The following is a 6,000-nucleotide window of genomic DNA, read 5'->3' as shown; positions in this document are numbered from 1 at the left end:
GTACCAGTGGTGGGGGAGGGAGTGTTCAGGGTGTGGGTTGGGGTGGGGTGGGGTGGACAGGGCGTGGAGCGAAGCAGAGGGGGCACACTGCAGCCACAGTGTACCAGTGGTGGGGGAGGGAGTGTTCAGGGTGTGGGTTGGGGTGGGTTGGGGTGGACAGGGCGTGGAGCGAAGTAGAGGGGGCACACTGCAGCCACAGTGTACCAGTGGTGGGGGAGGGAGTGTTCAGGGTGTGGGTTGGGGTGGGGTTGGGGTGGACAGGGCGTGGAGCGCAGTAGAGGGGGCACACTGCAGCCACAGTGTACCAGTGGTGGGTGAGGGAGTGTTCAGGGTGTGGGTTGGGGTGGGGTTGGGGTGGACAGGGCGTGGAGCGCAGTAGAGGGGGCACACTGCAGCCACAGTGTACCAGTGGTGGGTGAGGGTGTGTTCAGGGTGTGGGTTGGGGTGGGGTTGGGGTGGACAGGGCGTGGAGCGCAGTAGAGGGGGCACACTGCAGCCACAGTGTACCAGTGGTGGGTGAGGGAGTGTTCAGGGTGTGGGTTGGGGTGGGGTGGACAGGGCGTGGAGCGCAGTAGAGGGGGCACACTGCAGCCACAGTGTACCAGTGGTGGGGGAGGGAGAGTTCAGGGTGTGGGTTGGGGTGGGGTGGGGTGGACAGGGCGTGGAGCGAAGTAGAGGGGGCACACTGCAGCCACAGTGTACCAGTGGTGGGTGAGGGAGTGTTCAGGGTGTGGGTTGGGGTGGGTTGGGGTGGACAGGGCGTGGAGCGAAGTAGAGGGGGCACACTGCAGCCACAGTGTACCAGTGGTGGGTGAGGGAGTGTTCAGGGTGTGGGTTGGGGTGGGGTGGGGTGGACAGGGAGTGGAGCAAAGTAGAGGGGGCACACTGCAGCCACAGTGTACCAGTGGTGTGGGAGGGAGTGTTCAGGGTGTGGGTTGGGGTGGGGTGGGGAGGGGTGGACAGGGCGTGGAGCGAAGTAGAGGGGGCACACTGCAGCCACAGTGTACCAGTGGTGGGGGAGGGAGTGTTCAGGGTGTGGGTTGGGGTGGGGTGGGGTGGACAGGGCGTGGAGCGAAGTAGAGGGGGCACACTGCAGCCACAGTGTACCAGTGGTGGGGGAGGGAGTGTTCAGGGTGTGGGTTGGGGTGGGGTGGGGTGGGGTGGGGTGGACAGGGCGTGGAGCGAAGTAGAGGGGGCACACTGCAGCCACAGTGTACCAGTGGTGGGGGAGGGAGTGTTCAGGGTGTGGGTTGGGGTGGGGTGGGGTGGACAGGGCGTGGAGCGAAGTAGAGGGGGCACACTGCAGCCACAGTGTACCAGTGGTGGGGGAGGGAGTGTTCAGGGTGTGGGTTGGGGTGGGGTGGGGTGGACAGGGCGTGGAGCGAAGTAGAGGGGGCACACTGCAGCCACAGTGTACCAGTGGTGGGGGAGGGAGTGTTCAGGGTGTGGGTTGGGGTGGGGTGGGGTGGACAGGGCGTGGAGCGAAGTAGAGGGGGCACACTGCAGCCACAGTGTACCAGTGGTGGGGGAGGGAGTGTTCAGGGTGTGGGTTGGGGTGGGGTGGGGTGGACAGGGTGTGGGGTGGGGTGGGGTGGACAGGGCGTGGAGCGAAGCAGAGGGGGCACACTGCAGCCACAGTGTACCAGTGGTGGGGGAGGGAGTGTTCAGGGTGTGGGTTGGGGTGGGGTGGGTTGGACAGGGCGTGGAGCGAAGTAGAGGGGGCACACTGCAGCCACAGTGTACCAGTGGTGGGGGAGGGAGTGTTCAGGGTGTGGGTTGGGGTGGGGTGGGGTGGACAGGGTGTGGGTTGGGTTGGGGTGGGGTTGGGTTGGACAGGGCGTGGAGCGAAGTAGAGGGGGCACACTGCAGCCACAGTGTACCAGTGGTGGGGGAGGGAGTGTTCAGGGTGTGGGTTGGGTTGGGGTGGGGTTGGGGTGGACAGGGCGTGGAGCAAAGTAGAGGGGGCACACTGCAGCCACAGTGTACCAGTGGTGGGTGAGGGAGTGTTCAGGGTGTGGGTTGGGTTGGGGTGGGGTGGGGTGGACAGGGCGTGGAGCGAAGTAGAGGGGGCACACTGCAGCCACAGTGTACCAGTGGTGGGGGAGGGAGTGTTCAGGGTGTGGGTTGGGGTGGGGTGGGGTGGACAGGGTGTGGAGCGAAGTAGAGGGGGCACACTGCAGCCACAGTGTACCAGTGGTGGGGGAGGGAGTGTTCAGGGTGTGGGTTGGGGTGGGGTGGGGTGGACAGGGCGTGGAGCGAAGTAGAGGGGGCATACTGCAGCCACAGTGTACCAGTGGTGGGGGAGGGAGTGTTCAGGGTGTGGGTTGGGGTGGGGTGGGGTGGACAGGGCGTGGAGCGAAGTAGAGGGGGCACACTGCAGCCACAGTGTACCAGTGGTGGGTGAGGGAGTGTTCAGGGTGTGGGTTGGGGTGGGTTGGGGTGGTCAGGGCGTGGAGCGAAGTAGAGGGGGCACACTGCAGCCACAGTGTACCAGTGGTGGGGGAGGGAGTGTTCAGGGTGTGGGTTGGGGTGGGGTGGGGTGGACAGGGCGTGGAGCGAAGTAGAGGGGGCACACTGCAGCCACAGTGTACCAGTGGTGGGTGAGGGAGTGTTCAGGGTGTGGGTTGGGTTGGGGTGGGGTGGGGTGGACAGGGCGTGGAGCGAAGTAGAGGGGGCACACTGCAGCCATAGTGTACCAGTGGAGGGGGAGGGAGTGTTCAGGGTGTGGGTTGGGGTGGGTTGGGGTGGGGTGGGGAGGGGTGGACAGGGCGTGGAGCGCAGTAGAGGGGGCACACTGCAGCCACAGTGTACCAGTGGTGGGGGAGGGACTGTTCAGGGTGTGGGGTGGGGTGGGGTGGGGTGGACAGGGCGTGGAGCGAAGAGGAGGGGGCACACTGCAGCCACAGTGTACCAGTGGTGGGGGAGGGAGTGTTCAGGGTGTGGGTTGGGGTGGGGTGGGGTGGACAGGGCGTGGAGCGCAGTAGAGGGGGCACACTGCAGCCACAGTGTACCAGTGGTGGGGGAGGGAGTGTTCAGGGTGTGGGTTGGGGTGGGGTTGGGTTGGGGTGGACAGGGCGTGGAGCGAAGTAGAGGGGGCACACTGCAGCCACAGTGTACCAGTGGTGGGGGAGGGAGTGTTCAGGGTGTGGGTTGGGGTGGGGTTGGGGTGGACAGGGCGTGGAGCGAAGTAGAGGGGGCACACTGCAGCCACAGTGTACCAGTGGTGGGGGAGGGAGTGTTCAGGGTGTGGGTTGGGGTGGGGTGGGGTGGACAGGGTGTGGGTTGGGTTGGGGTGGGGTTGGGTTGGACAGGGCGTGGAGCGAAGTACAGGGGGCACACTGCAGCCACAGTGTACCAGTGGTGGGGGAGGGAGAGTTCAGGGTGTGGGTTGGGGTGGGGTGGGGTGGACAGGGCGTGGAGCGAAGTAGAGGGGGCACACTGCAGCCACAGTGTACCAGTGGTGTGGGAGGGAGTGTTCAGGGTGTGGGTTGGGGTGGGGTGAACAGGGCGTGGAGCGAAGTAGAGGGGGCACACTGCAGCCACAGTGTACCAGTGGTGGGGGAGGGAGAGTTCAGGGTGTGGGTTGGGGTGGGGTGAACAGGGCGTGGAGCGAAGTAGAGGGGGCACACTGCAGCCACAGTGTACCAGTGGTGGGGGAGGGAGTGTTCAGGGTGTGGGTTGGGGTGGGGTGGGGTGGACAGGGCGTGGAGCGAAGTAGAGGGGGCACACTGCAGCCACAGTGTACCAGTGGTGGGGGAGGGAGTGTTCAGGGTGTGGGTTGGGGTGGGGTGGGGTGGGGTGGGGTGGACAGGGCGTGGAGCGAAGTAGAGGGGGCACACTGCAGCCACAGTGTACCAGTGGTGGGGGAGGGAGTGTTCAGGGTGTGGGTTGGGGTGGGGTGGGGTGGACAGGGCGTGGAGCGAAGTAGAGGGGGCACACTGCAGCCACAGTGTACCAGTGGTGGGGGAGGGAGTGTTCAGGGTCTGGGTTGGGGTGGGGTTGGGTTGGGGTGGACAGGGCGTGGAGCGAAGTAGAGGGGGCACACTGCAGCCACAGTGTACCAGTGGTGGGGGAGGGAGTGTTCAGGGTGTGGTTTGGGGAGGGGTTGGGGTGGACAGGGCGCGGAGCGAAGTAGAGGGGGCACACTGCAGCCACAGTGTACCAGTGGTGGGTGAGGGAGTGTTCAGGGTGTGGGTTGGGGTGGGGTTGGGGTGGACAGGGCGTGGAGCGAAGTAGAGGGGGCACACTGCAGCCACAGTGTACCAGTGGTGGGGGAGGGAGTGTTCAGGGTGTGGGTTGGGGTGGGGTGAACAGGGCGTGGAGCGAAGTAGAGGGGGCACACTGCAGCCACAGTGTACCAGTGGTGGGGGAGGGAGAGTTCAGGGTGTGGGTTGGGGTGGGGTGAACAGGGCGTGGAGCGAAGTAGAGGGGGCACACTGCAGCCACAGTGTACCAGTGGTGGGGGAGGGAGTGTTCAGGGTGTGGGTTGGGGTGGGGTGGGGTGGACAGGGAGTGGAGCGAAGTAGAGGGGGCACACTGCAGCCACAGTGTACCAGTGGTGTGGGAGGGAGTGTTCAGGGTGTGGGTTGGGGTAGGGTGAACAGGGCGTGGAGCGAAGTAGAGGGGGCACACTGCAGCCACAGTGTACCAGTGGTGGGGGAGGGAGTGTTCAGGGTGTGGGTTGGGGTGGGGTTGGGGTGGACAGGGCGTGGAGCAAAGTAGAGGGGGCACACTGCAGCCACAGTGTACCAGTGGTGGGGGAGGGAGTGTTCAGGGTGTGGGTTGGGGTGGGGTTGGGTTGGGGTGGACAGGGCGTGGAGCGAAGTAGAGGGGGCACACTGCAGCCACAGTGTACCAGTGGTGTGGGAGGGAGTGTTCAGGGTGTGGGTTGGGGTGGGGTGGGGAGGGGTGGACAGGGCGTGGAGCGAAGTAGAGGGGGCACACTGCAGCCACAGTGTACCAGTGGTGTGGGAGGGAGTGTTCAGGGTGTGGGTTGGGGTGGGGTGAACAGGGCGTGGAGCGAAGTAGAGGGGGCACACTGCAGCCACAGTGTACCAGTGGTGGGGGAGGGAGTGTTCAGGGTGTGGGTTGGGGTGGGGTGGGGTGGACAGGGCGTGGAGCGAAGTAGAGGGGGCACACTGCAGCCACAGTGTACCAGTGGTGGGGGAGGGAGTGTTCAGGGTGTGGGTTGGGGTGGGGTGGGGTGGGGTGGGGTGGACAGGGCGTGGAGCGAAGTAGAGGGGGCACACTGCAGCCACAGTGTACCAGTGGTGGGGGAGGGAGTGTTCAGGGTGTGGGTTGGGGTGGGGTGGGGTGGACAGGGCGTGGAGCGAAGTAGAGGGGGCACACTGCAGCCACAGTGTACCAGTGGTGGGGGAGGGAGTGTTCAGGGTCTGGGTTGGGGTGGGGTTGGGTTGGGGTGGACAGGGCGTGGAGCGAAGTAGAGGGGGCACACTGCAGCCACAGTGTACCAGTGGTGGGGGAGGGAGTGTTCAGGGTGTGGTTTGGGGAGGGGTTGGGGTGGACAGGGCGCGGAGCGAAGTAGAGGGGGCACACTGCAGCCACAGTGTACCAGTGGTGGGTGAGGGAGTGTTCAGGGTGTGGGTTGGGGTGGGGTTGGGGTGGACAGGGCGTGGAGCGAAGTAGAGGGGGCACACTGCAGCCACAGTGTACCAGTGGTGTGGGAGGGAGTGTTCAGGGTGTGGGTTGGGGTGGGGTGGGGAGGGGTGGACAGGGCGTGGAGCGAAGTAGAGGGGGCACACTGCAGCCACAGTGTACCAGTGGTGTGGGAGGGAGTGTTCAGGGTGTGGGTAGGGGTGGGGTTGGGGTGGACAGGGCGTGGAGCGAAGTAGTGGGGGCACACTGCAGCCACAGTGTACCAGTGGTGGGGGAGGGAGTGTTCAGGGTGTGGGTTGGGGTGGGGTGAACAGGGCATGGAGCGAAGTAGAGGGGGCACACTGCAGCCACAGTGTACCAGTGGTGGGGGAGGGAGTGTTCAGG

Source organism: Hemitrygon akajei, chromosome 1 (assembly GCF_048418815.1).
Source record: "Hemitrygon akajei chromosome 1, sHemAka1.3, whole genome shotgun sequence".
Lineage (NCBI taxonomy): Eukaryota > Metazoa > Chordata > Chondrichthyes > Myliobatiformes > Dasyatidae > Hemitrygon > Hemitrygon akajei.
Note: the sequence above shows the minus strand (reverse complement) of the source record.